The 17,608-nt window shown below is 38.2% G+C and overlaps 1 pseudogene; it reads left to right on the top strand.

The window, feature by feature from the left end:
- The first annotated feature begins 11,191 nt into the window (after window positions 1-11,191).
- Window positions 11,192-12,083, top strand: LOC110129467 (non-histone chromosomal protein HMG-14 pseudogene; annotated as a pseudogene).
- Window positions 12,084-17,608: the final 5,525 nt, after the last annotated feature.

Raw genomic sequence — 17,608 nt, 5'->3', positions numbered from 1 at the left:
TCCCAATTGAACAGGCTGAGAATCAGGCCACCCTTCTAGGAGGGGTTGCTTCAGTCTCGGTAGAATTTCAAACAGTCCCAATTGTGGTCAAGACTATTTAGAGGATCCAAAATGTACATAGAAGACTTTACAGGACTAACTTTACTTTATGAGCTTACTTGGTGAGATGTAATGTATGTCTTGGGACAAACACTGACTCCTGACTCGCAAACTTGAGTTTTGGTGGAAGCTATTATTTTTGGAGATGAATGGTTTGAATGTGAGACAAGGGGAAAGAGGGAACACAGAATAGTCCTCCTTCATACTGGGAGCCAAATGGTTCCAATAACAGAGCTGCTTTGCTGGATGTATTCCTGAATGACTTAAGCAAGCTCATGCTAAGACTTTATGCTAAGTTGGCTGACATAGAACAGGGAGAGAAGAAAACTTCAGGTAAATTCATAGATAGACTATGGGAAGCTCTGCACAAGTTTACTGATGTTGATCTTGAAAGTGCAGAAGTAGGAATGATCTTAAAAGATAGGTTTCTCACTCAGTCACCTCCAGATATCTGCCATAATTTACAAAAACAGCCGTTTGGGCCAAATCAGTCTTTAGAAAAACTGTTACAGCTGGCTCAGATGGTATATTATGGTAGAGAATATAAGGAGGAAAATGAGACAAAAAAGAACCAGGCAGAAGACTGAAGCCCCAACAATGGCTGTTAGATCTGCTCTGAAACAGCCTGAGGAAAAATACCCAGAGGAACCCAGGTGAAAAGGGATGACTTGTTATTAGAGGAGAGGAGGGGCATCTCAAGTAGGATTGCCCTCAGGTATCTAAGCCACACCTGGCTCCAGGTCTGCAAAGGACCATACTGGAGAAGAGACTTCCCTCCAAGGTGTAGTCCTCCAGGGTCAGACTCTCAAGACAATCTGGACTGAAGGTGCCCTGGGGCCCCTCACAAGTTCCAGTCCTCAGGTGTAATTTACACCTGAGGAACCCTGGTTATTAATAACTGTGGGGTGTCAATCAGCTGATTTCTTTTGGACCCTGGGGCAGTTTTCTCTATGCTCACTGAAGCCCCTACCCTGCTTTCCTCCTGATTCACTACCATAATGGGACTGTCTGGATGAACCAAACATTATTACATCTGTCATCCTTTAAGTGGCAACTGGGACTCTGTACTGTTTTCTTAGGAGTTTCTGATCGTGCCAGAATCTCCCTCATCCCTTCTGGGGAGGGATATACTGAGCAAGGTCCAGGCCTCTGTTTTCATGAATATGGAGCCTGCCCTTTCTCTCTCATTAATTGAACAGAATATAAATCCTAAAGTGTGGGCTGATGGAAAAACTGTGTGTTGAGCACAAATGCTGTGCTTAACTTTATCAAACTCAAAGACCTTCACCTATTTTCACATCAAAATCAGTATCCATTAAAGCCTGAGGTGTTAAGGAAGGGTTAAAACACATCATTGAGAATTTAAAGGAGCAAGGGCTATTAATTCTCTGTAACAGTCCATACAACACTCCTATTTTGGGTGTAAAAATTCAAATGATAAATCGAGACGTGTTCAAGATATACTAATAATAAGTGTCTAATCCTTAAACTTTATTGTCTGAAATTCCTAAATGAGCCAAATTTGATTTTAAGACAATTGGGAGGATTCTTGGGCATTACAGTCTATTGCAGCATTTGGATTCCAGGTTATGGGGAACTTGCCCAGCCTTTTTATAAACTTACAACTGAGACTCAGTAGGCCCAAGTTGACAAGCTGGTTTGGTCCCCAGAGACTCAAAAGTCTTTTAAGGCCTTTCGAATTGCTATCTTATGGCTCCAGCTTTGAGCTTGCCCACAGGATCAGAGTTTAGTTTGCTACTGAAAAAAGTTATGACCACATTGCTTACTATTGTAAGCATTGTTATTATTGTTTTGTTAATGCTTAAAGCTCATAAGTTTACTAATGGGTGAAATTTTACTGTACTGACTTCTCATGATGTAAGTGGGATCTTAAATTCTAAAGTTCAGAGTGACAATGGTTCCGTCTTTTTTTTTTTTTTAGTAGTTTTTGCCATAATGGTTCCGTCTTAAAGCTGCTATAACTCAAAGGGTGTCAAAAGTTCTAGGAATAGAATATCACACTGTTCCTGGAGACCCCAATCTTCAGAAAAAGTAGAATAGGCTAATGACATTATTAAAACACATCCATGTAAGCTAACTCAGGAAACACAAGACAGTTGATTTACAGTTCTGCTCATAGCTTTAATGAGGGCTCAAATTATCCCCCACACACGCACAAAAGAAGGGACTGTCTCTATGACAGATTGTTTTTGTGCACAGATATTGTCATAGATCCTGAAGCCTTAAAATTAACTATGTGACTCAGCTTTTAGCTTTTCAACAGATATTATTGAGATATTAACTCCTGACCCAGCCTTTGAGTCAAACAAACCGCTGTTTGAGTCAGGAACTGAGATGGGCCTGAGAATCTATATGGGCTTGTTTCTGCTGACTCCAAAATGTCCTGAGTCTGCTGTTTGACCCCCAAGACAACGCCTTCTTGTCCTGGGCTCATTCCTACACTTCATTCCATAATCGACATAATTGCTGGGTCTGCAGAGCATGCCCCTCCTCATCAGTTGAAGACTTCCCATAGTGGGAAGTAGACTAAAATAACAGGCGAGTTAGAGCTCTGATTGTCTTTACTCTGTCCTGAAGATCCCAGATGAGCCCCCAAGATGATAGCTTATGGTGAACCACGTCAGATTCATGATCTCCAAAGAAGATTTAGCTTCAGGGCCAGGGACCAGGCTTGATCACTCAAGAGCTTTTGTGTAGCAGAGTTTTATTAAAGTGAAAAGGGGACAGAGAAAGCTTCTGACATAGACATCAGAAGAGGATGGAGAGTGACCCTGCTTGTAGATTTTTTTAATGATGGTCATTCTGACTGGTGTGAGGTGATACTTCATAGAAGTTTTGTTTTGCATTTCTCTAATAATTGGTGATGTTGATCGTCTTTTTATGTGCCTCATGGTCATCTGTATGTCTTCTTTGGAGAAATGTCTATTTAAGTCTTACACCCACTTTTTATTAGGTTGTTTGTGGGTTTTTTGCTATGGAGTTGCATGAGCTGTTTATATATATTTTGGAGATTAATCCCTTGTCAGTTGCTTTGTTTGCAAATATTTTCTCTCATTCTGAGGGCTGTCTTTCCATCTTGTTTCCATCTGCTGTAGTCATAAGAAGGCCAGCCCCAGAGGGGGCCTTTCCTAGTTCCTGAGGAGGCAGGGTTGTAGAGTGTCTGCAATGGCGGCTCCGTCTTGTCCACATTATTGATTAATGGCACGTTGCTTCTATGGAAATCGTAATTTCCTCCGAAAGCATCTCCAGTTGCAAGTTTCCTCACTCCAGTTCCCTCAGACTGTATCCTTGCCTTCGGCAGCAGTCCTCTCCCCAGTTTCACTCTCCAGTCACCATGTTCCAGCATCCAGCCTCCATGCTGACCGATGGACATGTGTCCCAGGCTGGGACATGTAGGGTTGTGGTGCAAACCATCTGTATAGGTTTCACTCTGTCCTGCCTGTTTCATTCTCCTCCCATTTCATTCTCTTCCAACAGCCTCAGATGCCCTCCTTCTGTCCCAACTGATATCCTGTTGGTGAGGGGGTTTCCCTGGATTTGAGAACCTTTCTGCTCCTTCAGCTCCATCCCCTAGGAGTGCAGGTCCCCTACTGTTTTCTTTCCTCTTCTTTTTCCCTTCTTTCTTTCATCTTACCCAGTTGGTGTCTGAGGTCTTCTGCTAGTGTGCTGGTGCTCTGTGTGAATCATTCCATCTGTAGATGTATTCTTGGTGCATTTTGGAGAGAGATTAATTTCTTGTTCTCCTACTCCTCCACCATTCCTTGCTTTCTCCTAGGAATTTGTATTGTTTGCAACCATCTTGGGTGATTCTCATGCAAGTAGTCCTTAGACAATAGTATGATGAACACTAGCTTAAGCTATTGATAGCACTAGGATTGGTCTGTGGAAAATTTGCCATTGGTAGCATTCTTTCTATAGATACTGAAATTCTGTTTCTCACCAATGTGCTTTACTATAGTGAGGCAATACAAAATTATGGATGAATGCTGATACTGAAATCAAAATAACCTGTGTGACCATTTCTGCTGTGTGATCTTGAGTATATTACCTTCCTGAGCCTCACTTTTCTTGTAAGCAAATTGTAAAGAGAATACTATAATCTTGCATTACTGGGGACTATTGTAAAAGTTAAATGCATGTAGAACAGCTAGCATAGTGTCTTGCACAGGAAATCATGTGTGACATTGTTAGTTGTTATTGTTATTATAATAATTTAGCATCAATCTTACTAGTAGATGGATTACCATGTAGATGAGTGGGAGAACAAGGAAACCCCCCATATTGTTTTCCAGTGAACCTAGAAAATGGGACTTAGTTATCCCACTGCATGTAAAGAAGAGAATATAGTCCACAACATGAGACAACTGTCTATGTAATTCATGCAGTCAAGATGGGAGGTTTTCCCAATCTTTCTTTCTTATACTAATCATATTGTAAAGGAAACCATTCTTATCCTTATGTTATCATTCGACTTTAAAAATCTATACAATAAAATACATGTCCAAAAATAAACTGAAACTATGTATGTATAAGGTTGTGGGTAATGAGAGACAAACTTCTCATTGTCAGAGAAAGAATTTACAAATAGGAAAAGGCAGAGGGCTAGAATGAAACCTGTTGTGTTGAATTGGAGATTAAAGTCAAAGACATGAGTATGAACTCATATCTTTTTTAATGTGTATGGGGATGGATAGATACCAAAATGATTATAAATCTGTGTGCCAAGAAGCCCCTAGAAGTAGTGAGCCCCAGTAACAATGCGTACACCTAGTTTTCAGACCTTTATTTCTAATTACCATTCTCTAATGAAAGGAACCAAGGCTACATGGAGAAATTTCTGATTCTTGGGCTAGGGCAGTGAATATAAAAGATTAGTGTGGAGAATCTTGTTGTCTCAGAAAGTAAGGAAGTGTTCAATAAATGATGAGGGTATGTCATAGGTACAGAGCAGTCAGCCTGAAGGAGATTCCCAATGGCCAAAACTAGAATAATCTGACCAACAAAATTAAAAAAATGATATTATTGAATTATAGCCCAGTGAATAAAATATTCCTCTGTCCATACTTATGTAAATAAATGATCAGATAAATAATTAAAAGAGAAAGAAGAAATACCTCTTTCTTTGAGAAGGATTTCAACCAATACATGTAGAAGAAATGGAAATTTTTTTTTAAGTCATCATTAGGCAAACATCACAGTAAATAATTGTTGCAAGCAAAAATCTTAGATGGATGTGAAAATCTTTGGGCAAAAATATGAGAAACAATCTCTATAATTTCAAACAGCCTCTTCCACAAGATGTATATTAGATAGAAGAGGGGGGCTTAGTAACTATACAATGTAGAAATCTGTCAGACCAAATGATCAAAATTAGCATGACCTGTATAAGATATTTTATGATGAATTGAAAAATGTCACCTCTGTGGTGTTCATACAAAAATACATAATCTCAATCTATTCATGACCAGGTCATGAAAGATGGAAAGACAGAGAGACTATCACAGACAAGAGTAGACACAGAAGATAGGACAACTAGGTGAAATGTGGAATCCACCTGGAGAAGAAACTGTATTCCTAACAAAAATTGGTAGAATTCTTAAAAGGTCCATAGATTATTATGTATGTATTTTACAACAAATAGTATTGCTTCAAGTTAATTGTTAGTTTTTCTAAACAAAAATCTTCCATTCAATAAAACTAGAATCTTTTGGTTTCCTATGTGAATATTTTCCATCCAGATTCAGCGAATATATTTCTCCCCTCACAGCACATCACAATTTTCCAAGAGATTAATTTAGCAGGGGATTATTTTCAAGGACTGTTGATGAAAAACTCTCAAGTGAATAAAACTTAATGTATAAAATTGATTTGGTCCCAATAGTATTCTTCTTGGATGATGTATTGTAAATTAACAATTTTAGCATCACTAAAAATCATAACATAAAATATTCCATCACTATGGTTGTGATCTTATGTTTAAAAGCAATAGTACATCACTCATAAACCAAGATAATATTTCACAGTCTAGAGACATGTTGTATTGTGATTATACATTTTTTTGGGGCCATGTCATGTGACTTATGGGATCTTTTTAGTAACCTAATCAGGAATTGAAACTGGGCCATTGGCAGTGACAGTGCAGAGTCCTAACCACTGACTATACTGTGCTTGGTCGATCAGTCATGTCTGACTCTTTGAGACCCCATGGACTGTAGCCCATCGGGCTCCTTTGTCCATTGAGAGCCATGGAATTCTCTGATTATACTTTTAAATTTATTTGAATCATTATGGTATCAAGTCTACTAAGAAATGAGTTGTTTATGTCCCAGGGGAAGAATTTGTTTATTATCTACTTAAGTAGAGAGTAAAGATTTAGAAAACAAATTTCTGATCTTCAAATGTCTGCCATCTGAGGCTGTGAGATTTCTACTGCAGGGTAGGTTTTATTTACTAGTGTGGTCCAGAAATATTGGTATGATTGCCTACTGGTCTCAGGAATCATGTAATAAAATGCTGGTAAGACCCGTGCCAGTCCTATGGGAAGCTATTAATGCCAATAATGTGTAATCAGTGATCTTTGAATATATTCAAAGTTGGTTCACAGAAAAATATATACCCTACAGTAATGTGTGGCCAGAAATTAGAAACAAATGAAATTTGGAGAAAAACCTTTGTAAACTATACCAAAATAGTTACCTGCTCTCTCATGTTCAAAACAAGTGTGCTGAATCAGTTACATGTTAAAAACATTGGTGAATAATTACTGAATTAAATTTAATTTACCTTAAATCAGTTAAACTAACAAATTGCCTGTTCAACAATCATTCCAAAACCCCCAAAGTAAAGACAGAAAACAGAAATGTAAAACATTACTTTTGTCCAGAATAATTCTCTCCTACAGCCAAGTAGGGTACCAGCTGGTTAAAATCACCAATTGAACTAGTTAATTGGAGTAGCAAATGGGACATATAAACGTTGCCATTGGGACTACAATTAAGAAATTAGGAAAATCTGTCACTCTCTCCTTTCTGAACTTTTTCTTCTCTTGGCTATAACCCTTTTTTACTCTCCTCTCCTATTACCTACAGATCAGCTTCCAAGTGCTTATTCACAACCCCCTTTTGCCAGCAGAAGATGCCCTTGAGGTTTTTCATGTTCCTAAGAATGTGCCTGGCATATAGTAGACACTATAAGTGTTTTTCTTGAATGAATAAACAGGTATTAGAGCATTAGAAGTTTAATAGAGGAAGATGTTTTGAGGAAAATGGTGCTTTCTCACTGTACACTGAAACCATACCATAAAATGTCTTCCTTCTTCTTACTTATTAGTACAGTTCTTAACATCAGAAGAAACATAAGTGTATTTGAATTTCAAATGGTAAGTTTTCTTTCACACTATAAGTTAGATCAGAGATAGATTTGTGGAGGGAAAAGGTATATTGCTGATTTTTTTCTTGGGTCTGTTGACTGGAAAAAAAACACAACAACACAATCTAAAAGCTAAGAAATATGTTTTATTTGGGAAATTAGTGAGGACTATAGTCTTGTATATAGTCACTCAGTTAGCTCTGAGAAACTGTTCTAAAGATGTAATAAGAGGGCCCCACCAAAGGATTAGCTGGGAGTCCCAGGTCAGCATCTCTGTGGAAAGGGGCTCAGATTCCTTAGCACTCACTGGGGTTTTTGATTCAGGACAACATGGGGCCATGTCTGTGTTGACTGGGGCTGAATTTCCTGAAGACAATTGTGACACTGGGAGGAAAATGTCATCCAAAACACAGAAGACAGTGTCTCCTAACATAATCTTTCCACAGTGCCTGTAAATTACATGTGGACTCTGGGTGAACTGAATCTGGATTGGCTTTCAGTGTTGTATGTTAGAACACATCACCAGACCAAAGTCGTGTAGACCTTTCATTGCTTTCTCCTAAAATTTTTATATATTTTCTTTGCTTTTCTGTTGTTCTGTGTTTTTTTTTTCTTTTTAATAAAAGTACATTTTTCCTTTTTTTTTTTTTTTTTGCTATCACTGCTTTATTCATCACTTGGGACTCTGCTTTGGTTTTGTTTTTTTAGTTTTGTTTCTAATTGTTTTATTTCATTTTTTGTTTCATTTGTCTGCTTGTTCTCTTGTTTTTTTTCTTTGGTTCTATTTTTATTCTTTTCTGTGTGAGGGTATATGTTTCTCTGTTCTTGTTTGATTTTACTTTTACCATTTGTCTGGGGATCATTTGTCACTTTTAAAAAAAAAATCCCCTTTCTTGCCAAGAGGAGTGGTTTACAATGTCTTTGTTCCCCAAACAGAAGTAAGGTCTGTGCCTCAGGGGTGGGAGCACAAAGTCCAGGGTGCTGAACTACCAAATAATTCCTGGCCCCAGAGAATATTAGTCAACAAGAGCTCTCAGGGAAACCTCCATCCAAATCTGAGATCTGACTCCACCCAATTGCCTGTAGCACACACCACTGGATGCTACATGCCAAAAACAAATAAAACAGGAAAACAAACCTACCCATCAGCAGACAGGCTACTTAAAAGAGTACGAAGCCCAGAGATATCCCAAAACACACCTGAAATGATCCTCCCATCAGAGGGTAAAGATTCAGTTCCACCCCCCAGAATGCAGGTATCAGTCCTTCCCACCATGAAGCCTACACAGGCTACTGGAGTTACCTTACCCGCTAGGGCAGAGACCAAATGAACACTGTAAGTTAGACAAAATGAGGAAACAGAAAAATATCTTTCAGGCAAAGTAAAAAGGTAAAACCATACAAGACCAAATAAACGAAGAGGAAATATGCAATCTATGTGAAAAAAATTCAGAGTAATGATAGTAAAAATGATTCAGAATATTGACAATAGAATGGATAACACACAAGAAATGATTAACAAGGACCTAGAAGAACTAAAGAACAAACTATGATGAACAACACAATAACTGAAATTAAAATTACACTGGAAAGAATCAAGGGCTTCCCTGGTAGCTCAGCTGGTAAAGAATCCACCTGCAGTGAGGAAGACCTGGGTTCAATCCCTGGGTTGGGAAGGTCCCCTGGAGGAGGGCATGCAACCCACTCCAGTATTCTTGCCTGGAGAATCTCCAGGGACAGAGGAGCCTGGTGGGTTACAGTCCATGGGGTCGTGAAGAGTCAGGTACGACTGAGCAACTAAGCACAGCACAGCAGAGAAGGAATCAATAGCAGCCTAACAGAGAAAAGAATGGAGAAGTGAGCTGGAAGATAAAATGTTTGTAATAACTGTTGAGGAGCAGAATAGAGAAAAAGAATGAAAAGAATTGAGGACAGATTCAGAGACCTCTGGGACACACTTAACACACCAACATCTGAAATGTAGGAGTCACAGAAGAAGAAGAGAAAGAGTCTAAGAAAATATTTGAAGATTTTACAGTCACCCAAATCTAAGAAGTGAAGAGAGTTCCATACAGGATACACAAAATAAGAAACATACCAAAACACATATTAATCAAATTAATAAAAATTAAACACACAGAAAAATATTAAAAGCAACAAATAACATACTCCCACAAGGTTAAGTGCCCGTCTTTCAGCAGAAGATCTGCAGGCCAGAAGGGAGAGGCAGGATATATTTAAGGTAATGAAAGGGGAAAATCTACTACCAAGAGTACTCAGCAAGGATCTCATTTAGTTTCAATGAAGAAATCACTAGCCTTACAGACAAGCAAAAGTTAAGAGAATTCAGTACCACCAAACCAACTTTACAACAAATGCTAAAGGAACTTCTCTAGGCAGGAAACACCAGAGAAGGAAAGGATTAAAAAAAGAAAAAAAAAAAAAAAAAAACAGGATCTGAAGATGGCCGGCATTGTAAGGTGATGGAATCACTCTTGATCTGGTTTTTCTGGGTCTGGCATCTGAGAGGTTCTGACGGAGTAAAGGTACTTCTTTCTGCTACTCTCTTGAGATCTCTTGAGGGCAGGTCCAGATATCCAGGAATTGGAGACACTGAAACTGAATGATGGGGCAAGTGACTGCTCAAGGGGCAGCAGAGATGGATCCAGAGTCATCTTCTAGCCCTCACTTAGGTTGAACTTATTTTCAGTCAAGAGCTTAGGTTTGTGCCTTGCACAAATTTCAGATCAAGTTGGTGAAGTAGGAAGATCCTGCACTCACTTCCTCGCAGGGACACAACAAAACTACAACCACATATAGAACCACTGTCTGTGAGAACTGACCCAAAGACTAGCACAACAGATTTTCTACAGAAAAGTAGGAGGCACATAGTCCTGGTCTAGTGAGAACCCTCCCCCCACATACACTACTATGGGTCAACCCACAAAGAGAAGAGATATCACAACTGCAGAGGCAGTTCAACTCAAGAGGAGCAGGGGTTCAACTCCCATATCAGGCTGGAGGACCTGCACTGGGAAGCTGAGCCTCCATAAGAGCTGGCTTTGAAAACCAGCAGGACTTACATCTGGGGGAGCCTAGGGGCTGTGGGAAAGGGAGGAGACTCCACTCTTAAAAGAAAACTCACTCACTCCAAGGTCCATCACAGAGGGAGCAGCTTGAAAAGCTCCTGGGCCATACAAGAAGGAGAGTCATTGAGTAATTTCAGGGTTTGCATCAGAGGGGCAGGGGTCCAGTGGAACTTTTGGGATGGAAATACTGGCAGACATCATTTGTTTTTACTTTCTTTCCACGTAGCTGGCCTGGTGCTGGTGAGCACCATTTCTATCAGTTTCCATCAACCTAAATAACGTCACCTGCCCTGCCCCCTATTTCCCCTGAGAACTCAAGAGGCCAGACCCATGCACCAGAATCCCCTCCCTACAGCAGATTCAGCCAGATCCTATAAACATTTGGACCTGGAACCAGCTCAACCTACTAAGGCCATCTGCAGTGGCCACATCCAAGTCTGCATGGGGACCAACCTCACCTACCAGCACACCCGCAACAACTGCTGTCCACCTATCACAGGAGGGCACATATAGCCCACACAGGGGATACCCCTGGGATGCCTGGCTTTGTTGACCAGGGGAGATTGTGCCACTGGACCCTATAGAACACCTCCTACATAAGTTCATTCTTCAAGGCGGGGCAACAAATGAAGCTGATATATGTAGAAACAAACACAGAGTTAGGCAAAATGAAAGAACTACAGAATATCTTTCAAACACGAGGATATATCAGAAAAACAACTAAATGAAGAGGAGATAAGAAATGTAGCAGATAAAGAATTCAGAGTAACACTCGTAAAGATGTTCATCTGAATCAGACTCAACAAAAAAATGGATCAATTCAATGAGAGAATCAATGAAAGTCTAGGCGAATTGTAAGCCTACTTCAGCAAAGGGCTAGAAACTATAAAGAAGAAAGATTTATAACTTTTGAGTTCATTTACTGAAACAAAAAATACACTAGTGGAAACCAGCAGGAGGTCAGAGAATGAAAAAAAATAAAAACAGATCGGTGATTTGGGTGACAAGGGTAGTAAAATTCACTCAATCAGAATAGCAGAAAAGAAAGAGAATAAAACAGTAAAAAGCAAGAATAGGTCCCATGAGCAGTTCAGATGTTCAGGCAAGGGAAAGAGCAGCCATGGTCAGGCAGACCAGCTTCCAGACTCCTCTCCCCACACCCAGGACTGCCAGGGTGCCCCAGAGGAAGGTCAGCTCAGCATCGGGAGTGGGGTAGGTACTCAAGAGGAGACCTGGGAGGTTGTCAACTAAATCTGCTCCTGTGTAAGTGGAAACAAAGCCAAAGAAGGTAGCAGCAAAGGATAAATCTTCAGATAGCAAAGTGCAAACAAAAGGGGAAAAAGGAGCAAAGGGAAAACAGGTGGAAGTGGCCAACCAAGAGACTGAAGACTTACCTACATCAAATGGAGAGACTGAAAACGAGGAGACCTCAGCCTCTGATGGAGCAGGAAAGAAAGAAGTTATGTGTGATTAATATCACACACCCGAATCTATTGGGGTCTCTGTCTACCTTCTCGTACAATCCAGAAGAATGTTTTTATCAACTATTTTGTGAATGCAATTTTTTTTAGTAGCTCTAGTAGTATTTTTAAGATGGTAGAACACCTACCTCATCCATTTTTAAAGTGCAAGTTCTTTTTTTAATTTAACTGGAGCACAGTCAATTTACACCATTGGAGTCAGTAATGCAAAAAAAAAAAAAAAAAACCCTAAAACAATTAAGAAAATGGTAATAGGATTATGCATATCAATAATTACCTTAAATGTATATGGATTAAATGCTCCAATCAAAAGACATAGACTGGATGAATGGATACAAAGACAAGATATGTATATATGGTATCTACAAGAGGCTTACATCAGACCTAAGGACACATAAGAATGAAAGTGAGGGGATGGAAAGAGCTATTCCACACAAATGGAAATCAAAAGAAAGCCACAGTAGCAATACTCACATCAGGCAAAGTAGACTTTATAATAAATAATATATTACAAGAAACAAGAAGGACAGTACATAATACTCAAGGAATTAATCCAAGAAAAATGCATAATAATTGTAAATATTTTATGGAGCACCTCAATACATAAAGTGAAAGTGAAAGTGGAAGTCTCTCAGTCATGTCCGTCTCTTTGCGACCCAATGGACTATACAGTCCATGGAGTTCTCCAGGCCACAATACTGGAGTGGGTAGCTTTTCCATTCTCCAGGGGATCTTCCCAAACCAGGTTTTGAACCTGGGTCTCCCGCATTGCAGGTGGATTCTTTACCAGCTGAGCCACCAGGGAAGCCTGCAATATGTAAGATAAATGCTAATAACCATAAAATGGGAAATTGACAGTAGCACCATAATAGTGGAGAATTTAACATCCCATTTACACCAATGGACAGATAATCCAGACAGAAAATTTGTAAGGAATCATGATTCTTAAACAACATGTTAGCACAGATGGAATTTGTTGATATGTGCAGGACATTCTGTCCAAAAGTAGCAGAATACACTTTCTTTTCAAGTACATATAAAACTTTCTCCAGAATAGATCACTTTTGGGTTGAAAATCAAGTCTCAGTAATTTTTTAAAAGTTGAAATCATATCAGGCATCTTTTTCAACAACACCATGAGATTAGATATCAATTAAAAGAAAAATAACTGTAAAAAAAAAACAAACACATTGAGTTTAAACAGTATGCTGCTAAATAACCAAGAGATAACTGAAGAACTCAAAGAGGAAATTAAAAAATACCTAGAAACAACTGATAACAAAAGCACAATGACACAAGACCTATGGGATTTAACATAAGTAGCTTCATGGGGAAGCTAGTAGCAAAAAAATCTTACCTCAAAAACAAGAAAAATCTCAAATAACAAACTAAACTTCCACCTAAAGCAATTAGAAAAACAAGAACAAAAAACCCCCAAAGTTAGAAGGAAGGAAACCATAAAGATCAGAGCAGAAATAAAGAAAACAATAGCAAAGTTCAATAAAACTAAAAGCTGGTTCTTTGAGAAGATAAAATAGATAAACAATTAGCATGACTCATCACAAAAAAATGGGAAAGAACTCATATCAATAAAATTAGAAATGGAAAAGAAGTTAAAATGGACACTACAGGAAGATAAAGAATCATAAAAGACTACTACAAGCAACTATATGCCAATAAAATGCACAACCTGGAAGAAATGGACAAATTCTGAGAAAAATATTGATACAACCTTCCAAGACTGAACCAGGAAGAAACAGAAAATAAGAGCAGACCAATCATAAGCACTGAAATTGAAACTGTGATTAGAAAACTTCCAACAACAAAAAGCACAGGGCCAGATAGCTTCACAGGTGTACTCTTTAAACATTCACAGACGAGATAACATTTAGCCTTCTCAAATTCTTTCCAAAAGCTGAAATGGGAGAAACCTTCCAAAACACAATCTACAAGGCCACTATCACCCTGATGCAAAAACCAGACAAAAATTTCACACAAAAAAAGGAAAATTGCAGATCAATGTCATCTATGAAAATATGCAAAAATTGTCAAAAAATACTAGCAAACAGAATTCAATAAAATGTTAAAGGGTTATACACCATGATTAAGTGGAATTTATCCAAGGGATAGAAGGAATCTTCAGTATATGGAAATCAATCAATGTGTTACATCATATTAACAAATTGAAGGATAAAAAACACATTATAATCTCAATACTCAATAGATGCAGAAAAACCTTTCAGCAAAACTCAACATCCATTTATGATTTAAAAAAAATCCTCCAGAAAGTGGGAATAGAGGAACCCTACCTCAACATAATAAAGGCCATATACAACAAACCCACAACATACATTATTCTCAATGGTGAAAAACTGAAAGCATTTTCTCTAAGATCAGGAACAAAGCAAGGGGCCCACTCTCACCACTATTATTCAAAAGAGTTTTGGATGGTCTAGCCATGGCATTCAGAAAAGTAAAGAAGCAAATGGAATCCAAATTGGAAAAGAAGTAAAATGGCACTGTTTGCAGATGATATGATACTATACATAGAAAATCCTAAAGATGTTACCACCAAAATGCTAGAAATGATCAATTAATTTGGTAAAGTTGTAGTATACAAAATTAATACACAGAAATTTCCTGCAATCTTATGCACTAACAACAAAAAATAAGGCAGAGAAATTAAGGAAATGATTCCCTTCATCTTTGCAACAAAAAGAATAAAATAACTAGGAATAAGCCTACTAAGGGGACAAAAGATCTGTAGCAGAAAACTATAGGACGCTGATGAAAAAAATCAAAGGTGACACAAACAGATTGAGAGATAAACCATGTGCTTGGATTGAAGGAATCAGAGTGAAAATGAGTATACACTGAAAGCAATCTACATATTCAATGTAATCGCTTTCTATTTATGAAGGGCACTTTTCACAGAAGTAGAACAAATTTTTTACAACTTGCATGGAAATACAGAAGGACCTGAATTGCCAAAGCAGTCTTGAAAAAGAAATGCTGAGCTGGAGGAATCAGGCACCATGACTTTAAACTATACTATAGAGCTACATTAATTGAGACAGTATGGTACTGACAGAAAAACAGAAATATAGATCAATGAAACAGGATAGAAAGCCCACAGATAAACTCATGCACCTATGGCCACCTTATTTTTAATACATGATGCAAGAATATACAATGGAGAAAAGAAATCCTCTTCAATAAGTGGTGCTGGGAAAACTGGAAAGCTTCATGTTAAAGAATGAAAGTAGAACACTTCCTAACACCATGTAGAAAAGTAAACTCAAAGTGAATTAAAGACCTACATATAAGTCCAGGCACTACAAAACTCATAGGCAGAACGCGTTTTGACATAAATCATAGCAAGATCTTTTGTGACCCACATCCAAGAGTAACGAAAATAAAAACAAAAATAAAGAAATGAGGCCTAATTAAAAAAGCTTTTGCACTGCAAAAGAAAACATAAACAGGATGAAAAGATAACTCTCATAATGGGAGAAAATATTTGCAAATGAAATAACCAACAAAGGATCAGTCTACAAAAATACAAGTTGCTCATGCAGCTCAATATAAAAAACAATTCAATCAAAAGATGGGCAGAAGACCTAAACCAACATTTTTCCAAAGACATACTAATGGCCAACAAACACATGAAAAGATGCTCAACATCACTCATTATTAGAGAAATGCAAATCAAATCTATAAGGTATCACCTCACACTAGTCAGAATGGCCATCATCAAAAAATCTACAAATGTTAAATGCTAGAGAGGGTGTGGAGAAAATGGAACCCTCTTGCCCTATTGGTGTGAATGTATATTGAAACAATCATGATGGGGAACAGTATGGAGCTTCCTTAAAAAACTAAAACTAGAACTACCAAGTGACCCAGCAATCCCAAAACTGGCCATATACCTTGAGAAAACCATAACTCAAAAAGACACATGCACCCCAAAGTTTATTGCAGTATTATTTACAGTAGTCAGGATGTGGAAGCAACTTAAATGTCCGATGACAGATGAATCAAAAAAGAAATATGGTATGTATATACAATAGAATATTACTCAGTCATAAAAAGGGGAAAAATTGAGTCATTTGTTGTGATATGGATGAACCTAGATTCAGTCATACAGGGTGAAGTTAGTCAAAAAGTTAAAAACAAGCATCATATATTAATGCATATATATGGAATCTAGAAAAATGGTACTGGTGAACCTAGTTGCAGCACATGAAAGAGATGTAGATGTAGAGTACAATCTCATGGACACAGGGCAAGAATGAGAGAATGGAATGAATTGAGAGAATAGCATTGACATATATGCACTTTGAAAAATAGTTAGTAGAAGCTGTTGTATAGCACAAAGAGCTCAGCTCAGTGCTCTGTGATGACCTAGAGAGGTGAGATAGGAGCCATGGGAGGGAGGCTCAACAAGAAGGGGATATATGTAGACATATAGCTGATTCATGTAGGTATACAGCAGAAGCTAACACAACATTGCAAAGCAATTACATTCCAACTTAAAAAAAAAAAGTTTTATAGTTTTGTAATTGTACAAAAAAGAGGTAATGGAGGAGAAGTCAGGATATGTGTGTGTGTGTGTGTGTGTGTGTGTGTGTGTGTACACATATATGTTTCATTTTGCTGAAAAAAAAAAGCATGTAAGCGAAAATCAGAAGATTATTGCTAATCACAAAAAAAACAGACCTCTTAAGTTAATGATTTTAGTGTTTTCCTACATATGGTAAGATGTAAGGATCGGGGTTCATTGAACTTATTCCTTTGATATGCATCTTAACTATTTAGGACCAATATCCTACTTTTCTCCATCCTGTATTCCTCTCAGGGTGCACTGCTAGGGGCGGCTGCTGTGGCTGATGGCTTTATGGTCACAATATTCTTTGTTCACTGAAATGGAAGGCACCGTTCCTTGTCCACAGGTCAGATGTAAATAAAACTCATTTTGGAAGAGTGGAGACATGTTAACAGATATTGGCACTTCTTCATAGTCTCAAAGCTTATTTGTTGGTATATTGATTACACTGGCTTGGTTTATTGTTTTTCTGACCTGAATTAGGACAGTGAAAGACTCGAATCCATCTGACAAATGTGTCAGTTACAGCAGGAATTGCACTTTTCAACTTTCAGGGGAAATCACACCTTGTTGTAATGACTGAAGCAATGAGAAAAAAACAGACGGACTTGGGGTGCCTAGGGAAATAGCAATGTGAGGCCAGTGACTCACACATCATAGTGGAGGGGGCAGTGAGTGTGAGTATCATTGATATATTTTCTTCTGTTCAGAGCTCCATTTCAAGATAAGTCACTTAAAAACGAATGAAATGGTTGACTGCAAGCCGCCTTAGATCTTAATGTACAAACACTTCTCAAAATGCCCCAGGTCACATTAGAGGAGCTGGAAAGAAAATCTTCACATTTTGATCCCTTTAGTTCAAATTGGCTGACTTCCGGCATAAATATCAAGTGAGGAAATGTTATGTTCAGGGATATTCCTCTTCTGTATTCGACCCATATGAA

The sequence above is a fragment of the Odocoileus virginianus genome, chromosome X (genome assembly GCF_023699985.2).
Source record: "Odocoileus virginianus isolate 20LAN1187 ecotype Illinois chromosome X, Ovbor_1.2, whole genome shotgun sequence".
NCBI classification, from domain to species: Eukaryota; Metazoa; Chordata; class Mammalia; order Artiodactyla; family Cervidae; genus Odocoileus; species Odocoileus virginianus.
The sequence above is the reverse complement of the archived record's forward strand: the minus strand, read 5'-3'. Positions and strand labels throughout refer to the sequence as shown.